Source organism: Cenococcum geophilum (genome assembly GCF_001692895.1).
Source record: "Cenococcum geophilum 1.58 unplaced genomic scaffold K441scaffold_16, whole genome shotgun sequence".
NCBI classification, from domain to species: domain Eukaryota; kingdom Fungi; phylum Ascomycota; class Dothideomycetes; order Gloniales; family Gloniaceae; genus Cenococcum; species Cenococcum geophilum.
The window spans coordinates 1,755,991-1,776,343 of NW_027137574.1; positions in this window are offsets into that span (position 1 = coordinate 1,755,991).

Consider the following 20,353-nt stretch of genomic DNA (forward strand, 5'->3'; position numbering starts at 1 on the left):
GAGAAGAAAGGAAACCCCTAAGGGAGAGACGTGACGCGATTATATACATAGAGCCGGCTAAACCTTTCTCCATAAGCCAGTGTAGCCTTAGCGGGTACCAGCGCTGTGTCATTAAGTGGAATTCGCCCAGTATCGTCGTAATCTAAAGAAAAACCGCAGTCTTGGTATACGACCTTGCCTTTATAACAAAACTCATTTACACTAAATATATTAGTAACTATTTTGTCTATAAATAAGTCTTAGAGATAAGTTACACAGTAAACGTGCTAATTGCGAGATAAATATTAGTATCCTATCCTCTCTAATAAGATAGCGACGTACCCCTGAGGTTTTATAAGGTATAATTTCCTCTATTAATGACGTTGGCGTTTCCTCTAGCGTTAGGGATGGGTGAACGCAATCGCCTCGCCAGATTGGAAACACTTCTGGTGATCCAGTTTGTTCATCGCACTATAGATTATATTAATACTAAGCTTTAATAGGGCTAAATAAGACTTATATAAAAGGTATATCGCTATATATATAAAAGTTAGCATTAGATATAAATTAGAAATTATAATCCGGATAGAGACAAACCGGATTATCACAAGTAACCCTTATTGGGATTCCGTAATCACACCATATTACTATAGTAGATGCCACAAGATAAGAAAGAATAATAGAAGCCTTTATAATAAGTGTAATATAGGTAATAATATAAGATAAAAGGTAAGATAATAAGGTTGGTATTTTTAAAAGCAAATAGTAAAAGGGCTCTTCTTTATATCTTTTTTTTGTATAAATTATTATTAAAAATATACTTTAATCTAACGTAGGTAACGTAGGTAACGTAGGTAACGGGGTTTTGACCGATCCCTAGGTTTTAACCGATTTGAAAATTAAAGTTCGTTAAAACGCCGACTCGCCGACAAATAACTAGTAAAACTTTAAATCGGTCAAAACCCGGGGTGCAGCTGAGCGTAGTCACGGAAAAGTTAAACGTGGTCACCGATAGGGTCGGCGAAAGTTAAGCGTGGCCACCGATGGGGTCGGCGAAAGTTGAGCGTGGTCACCGATGGAACCGCCGGCAAAAGGTCGGCGTGGTTACACTTTTGCCCATACAGAATACGTATCGGTAGCCACAATTTACCGTATACACTAAATATGTGATGCATATGCTAAGCATATACATCACATATTCTATATATATGCCTAGCATATATAGAACATAAAGGCAATACTTTAGAGGATAGTATATAGGGAGTAAGATCTCTTTAATATAAAGATATAATAGGTAAAGTGTATCCCTTGCAACGTCAGGGTCCTTAGAGTAGGTGGTCCGTACGGGAACATCGTTTCCAAATCAACGCGTGTATCTATGTAGAATTCAATCATCAATTACACCACCACTATGCCTTCCAATTGTGCTAGAATTAATATAGACCTTGTTTAGAAGACTTAATGCGATGCCCCCCTAAATAAGACTGCGAAACAGCTCTTTATAAGCCCTACCGTTGCCCAAATTCGAACCTCTCCAATTGGGACCACCATATTTCTGAGCACGGGTACCGAATTCAGCTAATATAATTGGTTGGTTCTTATTGATAACCTAAGGACCCATTTTGACGTTGTAAGGGATAGAGTAAGCATATGCTCTATATATGCTAAGACTATATATTATATATACAGGATATTTTAATAACTTGGTTTATTAATTTTATTATTGCATATGCCCCGTATATACCTGGCATATAACTTTTGTTGGAATGTATATATTAGAATGTCTAGACAGAGGTTACGTGGTCACGTGTCGCTGATTAGTCACCCTTATGGTAACTCATTAGCCCCCTACTTAAGCACTACGATCCTTACGATCCTCTGCTTTTAATACCTATTTACAACACCATTAGAACAAGAGTATACTCTTAATAGGCCACCCCCCTATAAAACCGACATTGATCAATAGTTAACCTTATAGGTTACACTATAGATTGATAAGGTCTTTTTAGAAGAGATAAGGCCTCTACGACTTCCTTATACGAACTCACGGAACTACCTTATACTAAGGAATATTAGATATTTTCTTTCCTCCTTATACGAGCAAAGAATCTAAAAGATATTTAAGGAATTAACAGCCTTACCTGCCCTTAATTCTACGTCTATTACGCTCACCGTAAGCTTACCACCTTCTCTTCCTTATACGAACACGAAGAAGACCACGCGTTCCCTAACTCCCCCTCAGCTTCCTGCGCAACTACCTCCTACTCTTACGCAACGTTAAACTTCGACTTCTTTACTAAACCTATCAAAATCACGTCAATAACGCGCTCTCTAGCCCCTTACTCCTCCGTCAGTATCTACAGCAGTTACTAGCGCGTCCCTATTTTACGACAATATTAGCTCTGCTAGAGACTCTTAAAGTTCTGTTAGCACGCTATTCCTATATACTTAACACTCTGCCACAATCCTAACGGCTCTGCCACATCGAAAACTACGTCAATAGCGCGCCCCAAACGCCAGCGTACTGTTACGGACGCTTTAAGTACGATATTATAACTACTTAGAGAGGAGTCAGAAGAAGCTAGTTAGTTAATATAGGCACGGACTAGGATAGAACCCGTGGAACTATGTGACAAGGAATAGTAACTAAGGTCATATAATGTGCTACGTATTAAACGAGAGGAATAAGAGGAACTTACATACCTTACGTATAAGACGTATATCACGTATAAGAAGGATTTCATAGGAGTACGGTTGTGTATTTAAGGACCCTTAGTCCCTACCTAGATAGTTCCTTCCTTGTAGTAATTCTTAGAATATAATTAGAGTTAATCTGTTAGGCAACCACTCCACCAGTTGTTATTACGTTGTTAACTTTTATACTTGCATTTCCTATACACCTAGCCCATTAACGAACCTATCGTAGTTCTTACTATAAGGTTCCGTTACACAATTACTACCTAGTTATAGTATTAATATAAGAAGTTAAACAACATGCTACTAAAAGCAGCCACTATAACGCCATCGATGGCAGCAACTACTTTAAGGATAGGAGGTAATACTAGTATAGCAGATACTGACTTATAGCAACCTGTGACGGTCGGACAGCTATAGGAAATAGTTAACTAGCTAACAGCTAATAATATAGTGTTAGAAGAAAGACTTAACGGGATAGAAGTAGCAAAGATTAAGCTACTATCAATTAAGAGATTTATAGAAGAGAGGTTAAAGCTTAAAGGATTCCTTACGCAGATATACTTTAAGGTCTTATAGGAGGGAGTAAAGTTACCTATATCTGTGGATCGGATAGCCTACGCAGGACTATTCTTATTAGGAAAAGCACTTAAGTGGTTTAAACCTTACCTTATGGAGATATAGGTAAACGGAATAACGACCACTAACTAAGATGTGCGATTTATGTTCTTAAGTTAGGAAGGATTCGCAGAACGACTTACGCAGATATTTAGAGATCTAGAAGAAACAACTATAGTGGAAAGAAAACTCTAGAACCTCATGCAATAAACTTTAGTAATTAAGTATATAATATAGTTCCAGATACTAGTAATATAAGTAGAGTGGAATAATAGGGCGCTTATGGCATAGTATAAATAGGGACTTAAGGCTAAAGTCTAGGACGTAATTATCCTAATAGAAGATGTGGACACCCTAAGGGAACTAATAGATTAGGTAATTAAGATTAATAATTAGATCTACTAAAGGGAATAGGCTAAGAAAGGCTAGAATAGAGTTCTATAGTTATATAAGGCGTAGAGCACGCAATGATAAAAGCTAAGTTAGAAAATATAGTATGGCGTAGAGCTAATAGACCTAAGTAGTACTAAAGAAGCCTATAAGAAATAGAGCAAACTATAGAAACCTAGAGGATAAGGATTAAGTAATTAAAGGTCTAAGGAGCAGAGGCTAAATCAGGGATCTTAATAGTAGAAGATATTTAGGCGGACTCCATAATAAGAGAAATAGTTTAAAAAAGGAGCTTATATAAATTGCGGAAAACAGGGTTATTATATTAGAGACTATAGAAGTGGGCAGAGTTACTATATAGTAAAGGGCACGAGACTAATAGACGATATACACGTATAGAGGGACGATAATATACTGCGAGGAATAAAAGAATGTTTAATTAGAAGTTTTGCGTTTTGTTATAATAACGTATACTAAATTTATAAGGACGCTAAGTATAGCGCAAGCTATTAGCTATAAGAGCCAGCACCTATAGGATATAAAGGAACTAACAAACCAGTTTGCAGATTAGATATTAAGGACAATAAATTTAACCTAGGCGAAATATTCCGTAACGATAAGGTAATAAGGGCCGCTTACTAGGAGCGAGTAAACCTTAAAGATATTATATTAAAGGCAGAGGATAATTCCACTACAGAATAGGGAATATTAGTAGGGATTGAAACCCCACTAGATACGATGTCTATCGCTTTACGAGACGTAAGAGAAGTAAGATAGCGAACTACTTCGGCACTCGATAAAGGCAAAAGGCCAAAGGCTTAAGATTCTTATAGCGAGATAAGAGATGACTAAGACTCTTAAGACGAGATAAGGCAAGCTTAAGGACCTATAATAAATAATAACCAATGGAGCAGAGTAGTAGCTTAGTTTAAAAATATACGAATAAGCTTGGGATAGAAGTTCCTATAGGTACAAGATTCTTAAGACGAGATAAGTGAGATTTAAGACTCTTAAGACGAGATAAGAATATTAAGTAAGCCTAGTTAGACTAAGGTAGGAGCTAAGCTTAAGTTAGAAGCGAGCTTAGGATTAAAGAACCTAAGGGGTTAAGAATTCGGAGTATAAATTAGGATACCCATAGATAAGAGGTAAGGAGCTTCTTTACAGATTAGAGAATCTGCGGCATAAACAGTAATTAGACTAGGAGACGAATATATAAACTTAGAGGATTTACCAATTAAACAAAGTGTTTAGACTAAAGATTGAAAAGTTAATACCAGGATTAAGAAGTAAGACGACTTTAAGGATTAGAGCGTAAGGCGCAAACTAAAAGAAACTATAGAAGAGTTTAGGCAAAGAATTATTATATGGCAAGAACAGAAACTAGATAAGAGATCTAGCATATTAGGACGTATAAAGGATAGAGCACTAGTACAAAGAATTACTAATAGGCTAAGAGTAGGCATACTAAGAGCCAAGTGGCTTACTAAACTAGAAGATAAAGAGGATCTAGGGATTCTAACTAGGTTTGAAGAATGATATATAAAGGGCTATTATAATATAGTAATAAGAAGATATTTTCTTACGGATAGACCGTATACACTCTAGCAGCTATACTAAAAGTGGTATAGGCAAAGGCATAATAATAAGTGGAAAGATTTCTATATATAGTTAGATAAAAAAGTTATCCAAAACCACCCAATTATAGAGAAGGCTATAACGTATATTAAAGGAGCCTTAATTATAACGTTAAAGGATCTAGAGGAACGTTTAGAGGACTAGAGAAGTAAGAGACGTATCTTAGTACCTACAAATAAAATTATAACGTTTAGATTAGCATAATAAAGGTTTAAACTTAAGGACGAAGACGAGCTAAGAGTTAACCCAAAGCACCTAGTGCACTACACGTTATTATAGATTGTATATATAGACAATATATGCGAAATGCATAAGAATCTAAAGGAAAAGAATCGGAAATACCCTATAAGGATGTACTGGATAACGGATAAGTAATAGTATAGGAATGCCAAATATATACATAGATGGCATCCAGCAGAGGTCCAAGAGGAAGGAAGTTTAGTACTTTAATTAGGAAGATTCCTTACGGAAGAATGCTTAGACGGATAATAGTGGTGGGAATGCCTAGAAAACACGTATTTATAGTATATTAAAGATAAAAAGCGAACTAGGCATTAGCTAAAGAGTAAGCTAAGTATACTAAGATTAAGCGGCTAATAGTTGGGAAAAGTAGAGGCCTATGGGACCAGAGGGAGCCAGTAGTAGAGCCTTAGACCCTTAAAGGAATTCAAGGATAACACCTAAATTTACGAGTTAATTAGTAAAATCAGCAGTTCGAAGCGCTAATAGATAGTGGAGCAACGCGAAACCATATCTTACTAGTAGTAGTTAAGAGAATAAGACTACCTTATAGACAAAAGGAGCAACCTTACCTATTAGTTACAATTTTAGGAGATCTAATAACCTATAGAGGAGGGATTATTAATCTTAAAATAGGACCTATTTAGATAACTATTAAAGGAAGACAAATCGAGATGTCTTTTAATATCCTACTATTGGGATAGGACGAGGCAGTATTAGGCATGCCTTAGTTATAGAAATACAATCTAAGGATTAATTGGATTATAGGTCAGGTTAATATTAGAGATACTTAATACCATAAAATGCAATAATAAGCTAAGTTAGTATAGTACTAAGTAGGAGCAACCTATAAAGAAATAGAAAAAGGACTAAGTTATATACTAAAGAGATACTATAAGTACGGCAAGAAACTATAGTTACCGGAAAGTAAGAAGCTATTAGAATATATAGCATAGGACTATAAAATAGAGTTAGAACTAGGAATAAGTCTAAAGTTCTTTCCAATCTATAAGCTTACCGAAGAAGAAGGTAGAGCATTAAAAGAGTTTATCTAGGAAAATCTATAAAAGGGATATATTAGACTATCATAGTTATTAGCGGGTTATCTAGTACTATTTATACTAAAGAAAAATAGTAAACTAAGGCTGTATATTAACTATAGATAGTTAAACAGCATTACCATAAAGGATAGGTATCCTTTACCCTTAATTAGCGAAATCTAAGACAGGATAGGTAATACGCAAATCTTTATAAAGATAGATCTAAGATAGGCGTACCATTAGATTAGAATTAAGGAAGGCGACAAATAGAAGGCAGCCTTTAGGTTAAAGGAAGGACTATATAAACTATTAGTTATGCAATTTAGGCTTATAAACGCACTAGCAACGTTCTAAAAGCGTATTAATAATATATTAGGAGAACACTTAGATAAATTTGTTATAGCATATCTTAATAATATTATTATCTACTTAATAACTAAGGAAGAATACGGGGAATACGTTAAATAGGTCTTAAAGAGACTATAAGAAGAACAGATGCTAGTAGCAATTAAGAAATGCGAGTTCTTCACTAGGAAGACCGATTTTATTAGATTTATTATTAAACTAGGCCAACTAAGCATAGATCTAAAGAAGATCGAGGCTATAGTGAATTAGCAGAAACTAGAGAACGTTATATAGTTAAAATCGTTTTTAGGGGTTTGTAATTACTGTAGAAGGTTTATAGCGTAGTAGTTAAAGGACATTAAACCATTTATACGGTTAATAAAGAAAGAAGAACCATAGGCATAGGGGAAGGAGTAAAGGGAACTCTTTAAGAAAGTTAAAGAGTTATTTACCTAGGAGCTAGTTCTTAAGATCTATTAACTAGAACTAGAGATGGTTGTAGAAACAGATGCATTAGACTATATACTAGGGGCGTACTTTATATAAAGGTATTAAAATAGATGGCACCCAGTAGCATACTATAGTTGGAAGATAACACTACTGGAGTTAAACTATAACATCTATAACAAGGAGTTATTAGGTATAGTTATAGCATTAAAGAAATAGAGAGCATTCTTACAAGGCATAGAGAAACTATTTATAGTTAAGACGGATTATAAGAACCTAATAGGATTTCTAATAACGAAGGAACTTAACTAAAGATAGGTTAGATAGGTAGAGATGCTTACGGAATACTATTTTAAGATTTAGTATACTAAAGGTACAGACAATACGCAGGCAAATGCTCTAAGTCGTAAAGCTAAACTATAAAATAAGGAAAAGCTATCGGGGGCTTTATTGCGAAAAGATATAGACGGATTAATTAGGTACAATTATCCGAAAATTACAGCAACTTAAAAAGACGATAAACCAGAGAAAGTCTACGAGATACTAGAAAGCTTTTAGGTATAAAGAATTCTAAAAGCACAGCTAGAAGATCTATAGACGGATATATACGAAAATCAGAAAGCGAAGTATATCCTAAGAAGTATAGCAAAGTAGTTTATAGAGGACTTTTATAAGGGACTAACCCAAGAATATAATAGAGCTACGAGCTTAGTGTTAAGACTCTAGGAGGAGTATATTATTGACGGAATCTAGAGGATAGCTAGAAAGGTTATAAAGGAATATCTAGATTACTAAAGAAATAAACCGATAAGGTATAAGCCATATGGAGGGCTACAACCTATTAAAATACTAGAGAGACTATGGGAGGTTATATTATGGGACTTTATTATTAAGTTGCCAAAATTAAAAGATCCTATTACTGGACAAGATTATAACGCGATCTTAGTAATAGTAGATAAGCTTATAAAGTGGGGATACTTTATAGCATATATAGAAGAAATCTCAGCGGAAGATATCGCTAGAATCTACGTTAAAGAAGTGTTTATAAGACATAGAGCACTAAGTAAGATTATATTAGATAGAGACCTAAGATTTATAGTAGTATTCTAGGAAGTGTTCTTAGCGGAGTAAGGAGTTTAAGCAGTAATTTTCACCGTATATTATTCGCAGACAGACGGTTAAATAGAAAGATTAAATTAGACGCTAGAGCAGTATCTAAGGCATTATATTAATTATGCACAGAATAATTGGGTATTGCTATTACTAGTTATATAGTTTATATATAATATAACACCTTAAGAAGGAATGGGCATATTACTATTTAAGGCAAATTACGGATATAAGCCAAGAACATCGTTATTACTACAGTAAGTAAAGAAAACGAGTAGTACAGCTAAAAAAAGAATAAAGACGTTAATAAATCTTTATGTAGACCTTATAGAATTAGTAAAGAAAGTATAAGAGAGAATAAAAAAGTACTATAATGCTAAGAGATCTAAGGGACCAGATCTTAAGGAGGGAGATAAAGTGTGGCTACTATATAAAAATTTCAAGAGTTAACGACTAAGCAAGAAATTAGACTATGTTAGACTAGGACCTTTTAAAATTATATAAAGGATTTCACCGGTTACGTTTAAGTTAAACCTACCAGCTAAAATAAAGATCTACCCTATACAGCACATTGTAATGCTAGAGCTAGTATATAGGAATGTTAAGCTACTAGTTTATAAAGCAGACATATATAGAGGATAAGAAGAAGACAAATAGCAAGTTTTAAAGATTGTTAATTATAAGAACATTAACGACGAAATATGGTATAAGGTTAAGTGGATAGGCTATACTAAGACTACTTAGAAGCTACTAGAGAATTTAAAGAACGCTATAGGAAAGGTACAGAAGTATTAGAAGAAATTAGGTTAGGCAGTATTAATAAAGAAGGATCGCTAAAGAATAAGTCACCTAAGGGGGACCTAAGAAGAGCAGTTGCCGAACTACTTAGATCTATTTCCTTCTCTATTAGAAGAGAATCCGTTCTTTTATTACTAAGTTCCTACAAACCTTATTTTATAAGTTTCTACTCCTTTAAACAAACCTTCTTATAAACCTTTTTAAGACGAAGCAGACGAGCAAACGCCGTAATTTAAGTATTTAGAGCCTTCTGTTCCGCGTTATAGGAACGTTTTAACTTAGCAAGGGCTTGCGACAGTTTACTATCTAGCCGCGCAGTAGCAGATTAAACATAAGACCCTAAGACAAATTAATTAGGGAACTAGACGACTATTAAGAGTAATAGGTCGCGTATATTTAGCATTAGAAGTAAAGCGAACGTTATAGGATAAACGAATATTCGCTTTAGTACAGTGCGAGCAAGAGGACGGTTATCGCGAAGATGGGTTTACTAACGCAACATAAACTAACCCCTTTTTTAAACAACGAGAATACGGAGACGGTATAATCTTACTAAGAGACAATATTACAGTAACAGTGCAAGCACGACGTTGGGCGTATAAAGAAGAAATTGCTTTAGGTATAATAAGCAATAATATTAACTAAATTAATTAGATAGACATTACACCTTTAGTAAACGACTTAGAGATATTTTAAATCTTTAAGGACAAAGATAAAGAGGAGGGAGATAGTGTTACGGACGCTTTAAGTACAATATTACGACTACTTAGAGAGGAGTTAAAAGAAGCTAGTTAGTTAATATAGGCACGGACCAGGATGGAACCCGTGGAACTATATAACAAGGAATGGTAACTAAGGTCATATAATGTGCTATATATTAAACAAGAGGAATAAGAGGAACTTACGTACCTTATATATAAGACGTATATTATATATAAGAAGGATTTTATAGGAGTACGGTTGTGTATTTAAGGACCCTTAGTCCCTACCTAGATAGTTCCTTCCTTATAGTAATTCTTAGAATATAATTAGAGTTAATCTGTTAGGCAACCACTCCACCAGTTATTATTACATTGTTGACTTTTGTACTTGCATTTTCTATATACCTAGCCTATTAATAAACCTATTGTAGTTCTTACTACAAGGTTCCGTTACATATACCCCCCCCTTCCCTATAATCTATAAACCTTACATAAGATACAAGCCTCCGAAGTCGACAATTATATTAAGCGGCAGATATAAGCGCTTAAGGGTGCTTTATAAGATAATATTTAGAAGAGATTTTAAGAAGGATTTAAGGGATATACTATTAATACGTTTAAGTTAGCTTACTAAGTTACTCTATAAGATCTCCGCAACCTTCTAGTTAGCTATAGAGTACCTGTTAATATACTAAGGAGAGGTCTCTCTTGCGCAGACGCTTTACAAGCTTACCTAGAGAAGAAACTGCCAGAGGAACTTACCTTACCTCTAAAGCCTCAGCCTCCAAATCAAGCTTTCTCGCAACCCCAATCGCAGTATTAAGCTTCCCTACAACCTTAATACGTTTAGCCACGGCCTTAACCCCCAAATCCTCTAGGAACGCTAGAAGATTAGATGCGTATAGGTCTGCCTGTCCCACCTTCTCTGCGACCTCCAAATATAGACGTATACGGCCGACCTTTGCAACAACCTTAATACTCAAAACTTTAACCGCAATATTGAGTTTCCCCGTAATCTTAATACTCGATTTAACCTCCCTTTATTTAGCCTTAAGTTCAGCCTTAAATTCAGCCTTAAGTTTAGCCTCGAGTTCAGCCTTAAGCCTCTTAACAATTAGTTTAATACGACGACGATAATAACTAGTCTTGGCCCTTAAATAAATAAGAGTAACAAGAGACTTCTAAGAGCTGCGAACAGCCTGATTTTAGCTATAAAGTTAACAACAAGAATAATAGCCAATCAGAAGGCGAGGATTGGGATGACGATAACTATAGCAATAATTATAGCGATAACGACTACAAATGAGCCAAATATCACGATAGGAGGAGATAATACTTGGCAGTGCCTAAGATATAGGGGAGTATAGGTTATATAAGGATTTTGCATATAAATAGATGTCGTAGCTTTGCCTGGACATGCCTTTGTATAAAGAAAGAACTGCTAGTATTGGAATGTATATATCAGAATATCTGGACAGAGGTTACGTAGTCACGTGTCGCTAATTAGTCACCCTTATGGTGACTCATCAGCCCCCTACTTAAGCACTATAATCCTTACGATCCTCTGCTTTCAATACCTATTTATAACACCATCAGAACAAGAGTATACTCTTAATAGGCCACCCCCCTATAAAACCAACAACTTTTAATTTTTATTTATTAAATACTTTAAATTCTATTAAAATAAATATTTTGGTTTGTATATGCGCTATATATACATAAAGCTCAGCGTAGTTAGAAGTTAAGCGTAGTCGGAAAGGTTAGGCTTACAGCTTAGCAAGGTTACGGAAAACCTTAGCAAGGTCACAAAGTTAAACGGGGTTAAAACCTTTTAGACTACGCTTAACTTCTAACCCTACTAAGCTTTATGCATATGCAGTGCATATATAAAACATTTTTATTTATTTTATAGAATTTAAAGTATTTAATAAATAAAAATTATAAGTTATACGTGGTATATGTGGGGCATATGCCATAATAAAATTAATAATTTAAGTTATTAAAATATCCCTATAAATGCAGTATATAGACTTAATATATGCGTAGTATATGCTAAGTCTACACACTATATTAAATTTATCTTTATTTTAAGATTTTACTCCCTTATATACTACCTTTTAAAGTATTACCTTTATATTCTATATAAGGTAGGCTGTTTAATAGCATTTACTTAGTATATGCTAAGCTTATACTAAGTATATACTTAATATATACTTAGTAGATACCGCCAATATATCACTAATAAGCCATTTAAATATTTTCATAGGGTGTATATATATGCTAAGCATATGCATTGTATATTTAATGTATTAGTCACTACAGTAAATTGTGGCTGCTGATGCGCGTTCTGTATGGCTAAAAGTGTGGCCCCGCCAACCTTTTCCCGGCGCTCCATCGGTGACCCCGTTTAGCTTTTACGGGGTGCAGCTGAGCAGGGTCACGGAAAAGTTAAACAGGGTCACCGATGGGGGTCGGCGAAAGCTGAACGGGGTCACCGATGGAGCGCCGGAAAAAGGTCGGCAGGGTCACACTTTTACCCATATAGAACACGCATTGGTAGCCACATTTAACTTAAGCGACCGCACAAACCAAAATATCTAGGGCATATGCTATGTATACGCAGGCATATAGGACATACACATATACATATATATATATATATATATATATATATATATTTACGCGTATCACAGTATATAAATGACAAGTGAAAACTATACTAAAGCAAACGAGAGTATAGTAGGATGGTTAAACGGCCTACTAGTTAGTATGTATAACCATATACTACGTATATGCTAAGTATATATAGGCATTCCAGAGCTTACCTAACATTAAACACGAAGACGATAGTTCTTAAGATGATATAATCGGCGGAGAGGGTATTAAAGATAAAGAAGGTGAGGAGGAGGATAAGGAGGGCGAGGGTTAAGATAGTATGCAATAGCGGCTTCTATTTTATATGGGTCTCTCTAAGGTAAACTATATCCGACTTTATGCATAAGCTATATATATACTTAGAATAGCTAGGGAACACTCTAAGACTATAGAGCACTTATTAGCTCTAATGGTAAGTATTAAGTTATTGTCCAAGAGGCAATAGACTATATTGTAATGCTAGAATATCCAGTAACTAGGAAAGAAGGAATTGCACACTTTATCTATAAAGCAATACCTCTGCTATCTATAGATGTAGATAAAAAAACAGTACGTGAGGTTATTAATTGGTATATGTTAAAGGTAAGCAATACACATATAAAGCATATGCTGTATTTATACATCTGGCAGATTTAATTCTTATTCCATTAAACTAGTAGCCCTAGGATTACACAACTATAGCTTCTTGGTGAAAACAATTGGGAGAGTAAAAAAGCATTCCACTAAGCGTTTAAATGCAGCGGCATTAGACATTGTAAGTACGCCTATAAGGATATGCTCCGCATATGCTTAGCATATAATAGGGTTAAGCTTAAATTAATTAACGACCTCTGAAAGCGTAGTAGTTATCTATACCAGGCAGTAGAGATTAATAAAATGCTTAAGCAAAGCATAGAGAAGTAAGTATTATCTATATATATTAGGTATATACTTATAATATACAGCTACTACTATGGTGTTCTATAATTATGGCGGCAGTATATCTACCCTAGTACACAAGAACGTGTATATAGTAAAAGCAGACTAACAATGTTTTTTTGGCATAGAGTACGCATATATCCGGCGTATGCGTAATATATGCTTATTATATATAGGTAGAGTTTATCGGTTGTTCTAGCAGCAGTAATACTGAACTATAGTATACTGCCTAGCCTTTATTATTAATAACTGCCTGGGTAGATATTTAATACCTTTGGTTACTTGTTAAATATAAAGTTTAGGAAGTTAAACGAGAATGTACCTATATTGGACATGCAACGTTAAAGCGAAAATATTATAGTATATAATATATATATCGTGTATGCGCTATACATATACTGAGCCGACGTAGGATTCGACCACCCGCAAGGCCAAGGTAGGGTAGTGGGCCGAATATACGGTGCATAGTTAGACTGCTATATTCCTATTAATATGGCACGGTATCCTTATATTTGCCTTATTACACGAAATTCTTATATATATTATCTACCATATCCAATAAAGCTACCAATCGACCTTACTAATAATGTAGTTAAAGCAATAAAGCAGGTGGATATCCTAAGCCTTACTATACGTATGCTCCGTATATATATAGTATATGCGAATGAAACTACTTACCATTATATAGGTCGATTTATCCTATCGCCGCAGTACTATATTTTATGTAGGAAGTATGGAACGTAGACACTACGTGCCGTATATAGTAGTCTTAATATTAAGGATCGAATTACTGCTCTAATTCGGAAGGAAAGGATGCTATAATTCCCAGAGGGGACGGCATATGCAGGTAAGTATAGGTTAGACACACGCCAAGTATATACAGAGGCTAAGCGTAGCAGGTGTACTACGCGAGTTCTCTATTAATTAATATAAAGAGAACACCAAGCAATGGATTCGGGTAATTTATAACTTCAATAACGAGCATTTCCTTATCATATATTATACGTATACGCAAGCTAAAGCATTTTAACGCGTAATATATATCGAAATGGACCTATTATTTAAGATAGTTTAAGGTAAAATGAATCTATTCTCAATTATAGGATAGGATGAGAATTCTAAACGTATGCATACCCTATACTATATATATGCTATATATAAGCTAAACACTTATAGGAATTAAGGTGTGGGTATACGCCTTTCTTAACCTAGAAACACGTGCTGCGTACATAAAGATATTTCAGCTAGTATTTAAGGTATTAGGTAATACTGCTTAATTATCTATATAATTTGCACATATTCACGGAACTGGACTTCGCACTGCTATAGTTAATATATATAAGAAATAAGCTGGCGGTGAGTATACGCTCTGTATATACTTTATATATACTAAGCATATATTTACAATATATAGGCTTTGGAGATTACCTATATATAATTAACCTATCCCGTGAATAGGACGAACACCTTTAGTATATGCTTGTATTTTGCCTAGTATACGTTAAACGAAACTTTATAAAGCGCTTTTAAACTTATAAAGTAAGATATATTATAGAGCAGATATAGGAAGCGGAGACAGAGTAGAAACTAATAGCGCGTATATAAAGCATATGCACACTACATCCGGAGCTTACGTCTTGGATAAACAATAAGAAGAAACTATGGATACTAGCTAGGCTTATAAAGGAAAAGTTAAAGGTTTCTTACGAGTAGTAGGCGTATGCACGGAAGCATACTGGAATTGGTAAAAGTAGTCACTTTTAAGATAATAACTTTACCAGTCGAAAGTTATGCGTGCTTGCCGCAGTACTACGGTAACGGTATATGCTCTACATATGCTCTGTATATTCTAATATTTTAGTATAGGCTTAAACTTTGTATATAAGAAATGTTTGATCTATAAGAGCTATATAAAGAGACGGGAATAGATAATATATGGAAAAATTAGAGTAACTTAAAGCGGATAGCAGTACAGCTATAGAAACAATGTATGTATATATAAAGCATATATAAAGCATATACTAAGCTTAAGCAGCGTAGAAATAGCAGAAATCAGCTAAGCGGCGAGCTAGAAATCCTAGCCTAAATCTTCCTTAGAATCCTTGGAATCTATTTAATACCCCTAAGCCTACTATATCTAGTGGCCAGATTATCTTATAGATAAGTACAGTAAATAATAATATTGTATTAGTATTGGATACGTCGCGCGTATCCACCGCATATGCAGCGGAGATGTTACTACTACCGTTGCGAAGTCAAACACCCCGGACTACGGGTAAGAGGTATAGGTCTTACCTATCTACGGAGGAGCTAGAAAAGGAGGCATATACACTACGTATGGAAAATATAGAGTAACGAATTAACGAATTAAAATAAGCTAAAGACGTATATAATAAAGCAAAAGAACTAGCAGAGCTTAAGAAGTGGGCATAGGAGCATGATGTTAGTATATAGGGCGCATATGTATAGTATATGCATAGAAAGTATTATATAGAGTTCTATAACGAATAAAGAATTAATTAATATAGGCCTATCGCCCTATGCCCTATGTTGGGTATATGCCTAGCCTACCTACCGAATAAACCCCAATAAAACTCCGACCATGTATAATGTATACTATATACTATATGCGTAGCGTGCAGGCCTAATATATGCTAGGACTTATAGCTTAGGACTTACGCGGTAAAGGCAAGTCAAGTAGTGGGTTCCGCCTACGGCTTATATAGAGTATAAGCATAATATACGCAATAGAAGGAACCAAACTTACTAGAGCTCTTACCTCTACTATAACGGGCTGTTGGCTTTTTGCTTACTGGTGCTAAACATTAGCTATATATATGTAGGGTATATGTAAGATAAGCTTACCCCTTTAGCGGCGGGTGGACGGCGAGGGGGACTCCTTGCGGTTGCCTGGCGGGGTCGGGCCGCGCTATGTATATGGTTAGCGTATGCTAAATATATATAGGTAAAATACTAACCCTGCGTTTTAAGCCAGTGGAGGGAGTAGACGGGCCAATGCGCTATTTCTCTCTTATTAGTATACGCCTAGCATAAGCACGCGTTAACCTATAGTTAGTTAAAGACAATGGGGGTTTATATATGCGAAGTGTATACGTGTATAAGCTAGCAATATAACTAAGTGGTGGTTTTAGTAATGCATGTGCAGGGCCTATATAAAGTTAGACTTTGCTAGTCTCCTAAATATAAAGACGAGCGTTCGTTTCTAAATCGGGTAGTAGTTTTAGTGGTAGCCATACTTATTCCTCGCATACGCTACCCTTAGGCCTATAAGCACCCTTAGGTCTAAAATTAAACTTAGGGGGAATAAGTATATATATAGATAGATAGATAGATATATTAGGGTATAGTGCGTATATATAGAAGCAACACTAGTACTCTTATCTCGTAATAGAATTACCTGCCAAATCGGGTGGTAAACCCCTAGTCTTAAGCACTGTATTTAGTTAGCTTAGGCTAGATATATGCTAAGTATAGAGTAAGTATACGCGATTAAAGTACAGGTATCTGTATACTCTGAAATTCTTAACCCTAAAGGGCCACGGCTATGTGCGGTATTAGTACTGCATATATAGTGCATATATATAACCTACCCGGGCTTATATAGGTACCTAGCATCCCGCTAGCCACCAAAGAGAACGAAACGCTTTAGGGCGCTGCGTTATATTAGCGTTGCATATATATAGCATATACTAGGCATATACTTCTCCCCCGCAATTAACTCCGCAGCCAATATGTTAGTAGTAGGAGGGTTAGTTACTGCATATGGTAAGCATATGCCTTTAGTAAACTGCATAGTAATATATATAGGCACCGCTGTGCTCGTTACGGACATGGCGGCGGTACTACAACTCTATTAGTGGGACGTAGATGCTATACATATGCGGAATATACGCTAGGCTGGGCCGTAAAAACCCGGCCGCACATCTGCGTGCCATTTACTGCAATATTACAGCTATGTTTGTTGTCAGCATATGCTGTATATAAGGTGTGGATATGCGACCTATACTATAAAGTTAATAGCAGACAGTGCGGAGGTAGGGTTAGGTAGATCTAGTTTACGCTTAGTATATACGCATTCTTTATATAGAGCCTTTCTGGCACCTACTTGCGTTATCTTAGACAGTTACAGCTAGGGCTGTATAAGGTTAGCATATGCTATAGGTATACGGCTCTAGATTTACGTACGCCTTCTACCTACTACTGCTACGGCGGCGCGTACTTTGTTTACTGTAAGCATATGCTTTATATACGCGTTCTCTATAACTAACCTAGTGTCACCTAGTTAGGGTTAGGGTTAGGGATCGGGCCTATGTACTTCTATTAATATATGCTTCTTCTGGGTATATACGAAGTATATACTCACTATAGTGGTACCCGAAGGCGCTAGGGTTAGTGGCACCGGCCACCTATAGATTGTCAAAGTCTGCGATTATAAGGCTTATAGTAAGCGTAGGCTAAGCGTATGCTAAAGTAAAATTAAGATGTTAATGTTGCCCTAGCCAGATGTTAGTATATGCAGCGCTTATGTATAGGCTATGTAGTATATACTTATGGCGTATGCTGCGGTGTTGTGGAGAAGTTCTGGTGCAACCGCTGTTGTTATAGATATGCGACGCGTATATATGGTCTATGTTTTAATGACTTAGCTCGCTTACTTTATATAGTAGCTAGTGGTGTGTATATACCCCGCATATACAAGCTATGCGTTATTTAATATTCACGATTTATTATATACCGTCAATTATTAAGCACTATAAAATTTTATTAAAAATTAAATTTATTTTATATATGCGCTACATATACAGAAACTCAGCAGGGTCAGAAGCTGAGCATGGTTAGAAAGGTTCTGACCCTGTTGAACTTTGTGATCTTGCTGAGTTTTTCCATGACCTCGCCGAGCTGTAAGCCCCAGCTTTCGCTGACCCCCATCGGTGACCCTGTTTAACTTTTCCGTGACCCTGCTCAGCTGCACCCCGGGAAAGGTTCTGACCACGTTGAACTTTGTGACCACGCCGAGTTTTTCCGTGACCACGCCGAGCTGTGAGCCCTTTAAAAATTAAAGTTCGTTAAAACGCCGACTCGCCGACAAATAACTAGTAAAACTTTAAATTGGTTAAAACCCAGAGATCGGTCAAAACCCCGTTACCTACGTTATTAATAAAAAATTGCCGCTTTAGCAATTATTAAAATTTTAATCTCTAATAAATCCGAATACGAGTTTTAAATTAGTTTAAGCCCTATTCCTATTAATACTATTATTTAACCCTTAATTTAACTAGTTATATAGTTAATAAAAGGGAAAGGGCAACCCATATATGTTACTTTATTATAGAAAGTTATCCCTTAACCCAACGTCCACAAGGTAGGTGGTCTGTGCGGAACAACAAAATCGAAAGTACGCGTATGGTCACAGAGCCTTGATCTTATTAATTCTATTGGCTAGCCCTTATCGATAACGTGTGGACGAATTTTGGCGGGTTAAGGGATACTTTATATATTTTATTAAAGCGTTTTAGCAGCTAAAAAGCTATAAGCTTTTTAATCTTAATAAATACTTTAAGAAGTGGGGCCTACTTAATATAGTAAGCACTTGCCTTAAAGGACTATATAGTATCCCTTAATACGCTGGTTTGCGTCCTACCGTTATCGATAAGAGCTAGCCAATAGAATTAGTAGGATTAAGGCTTAGTGACCATACACGTACTTTTAATTTTGGTGTTCGCGCACGGCCCGCTCTCGTAGGACGCAAGCGTGTTAAGGGATATCGATATGTATAATATTTTCTATAGAAGTATATAAAAAGCTTAAAGCTTTTTAGCCTTAATAAATGCCTTAAAAGTGGGGCCTACTTAATATAATAAGCACTTGCCTTAAAGGACTGTATAAGCGCTTAAGTTCAATGCAAAGAACTATCGGTTTTTTTGTACGGCTAAAGGCGAGCCAGGGCTTGGACCCCATTTTGTGTAATCTCCGGATAAGGTATATATGCTTGCGGGCTATCAGGCACTTGCTGTTTTATGACGTGTAATAAGAGATAGAAAAGATACTTTCTTGTTCGTTAGTCTTTGCTTTGTTAACGGGTGGATATATGGAGAGGTTATACTTGGTCGTCCCAAATGGCACACTGTAACATTGTATTAAGGTCGACCACAGACAGTGACATCCGTATCGCCACCACGAACAGTAAGGGCGGCGACCTGCTCTGGCCATGCCCTTGTAATAATTTGCCACTCCAGCAGGTATTTATCCCTTACACCGATGAGGTGTTCAAGATGGTGGTCCGTGCGAGAAAACAATAATATCGTCGCCGTCACTAAATGAGGCTGCAAATATATAGAACAAAGTGTATACAATCTTATTTCTTGGAGTTCAATAGATCTAGGTGACTCTGGAAGCACTGCCCTATCTTACAAAGCGGAATTCGACAAAGCCTACAGCCGTATCGAGTCCTTGGCGCTCGCTGGCGCCTCTTACGATTATTACCAATAGAGTTCCGCTCAATTAAGTTAATCGAGAGATCTGCCAAAGGCTTCCTGCGGTTAATCCTTTTGATTGAAGTTGTCCTTCCTGCCTTTAAGCAAGCTAAGCAAATAAGCAGCTTATCGCTTATCCTTTCTGCCTTATATCCGTGTAATACCGCCGGCTTCCATATAACCTTATCTGTACAGCCCTTATTGTAATTTAGGACGCGAACGGAGCGCTCAAGGAGGGTATAAATAAGCTTCTGGAGGAAGGCTTTGTGACCGGCTCTGTAAGGAA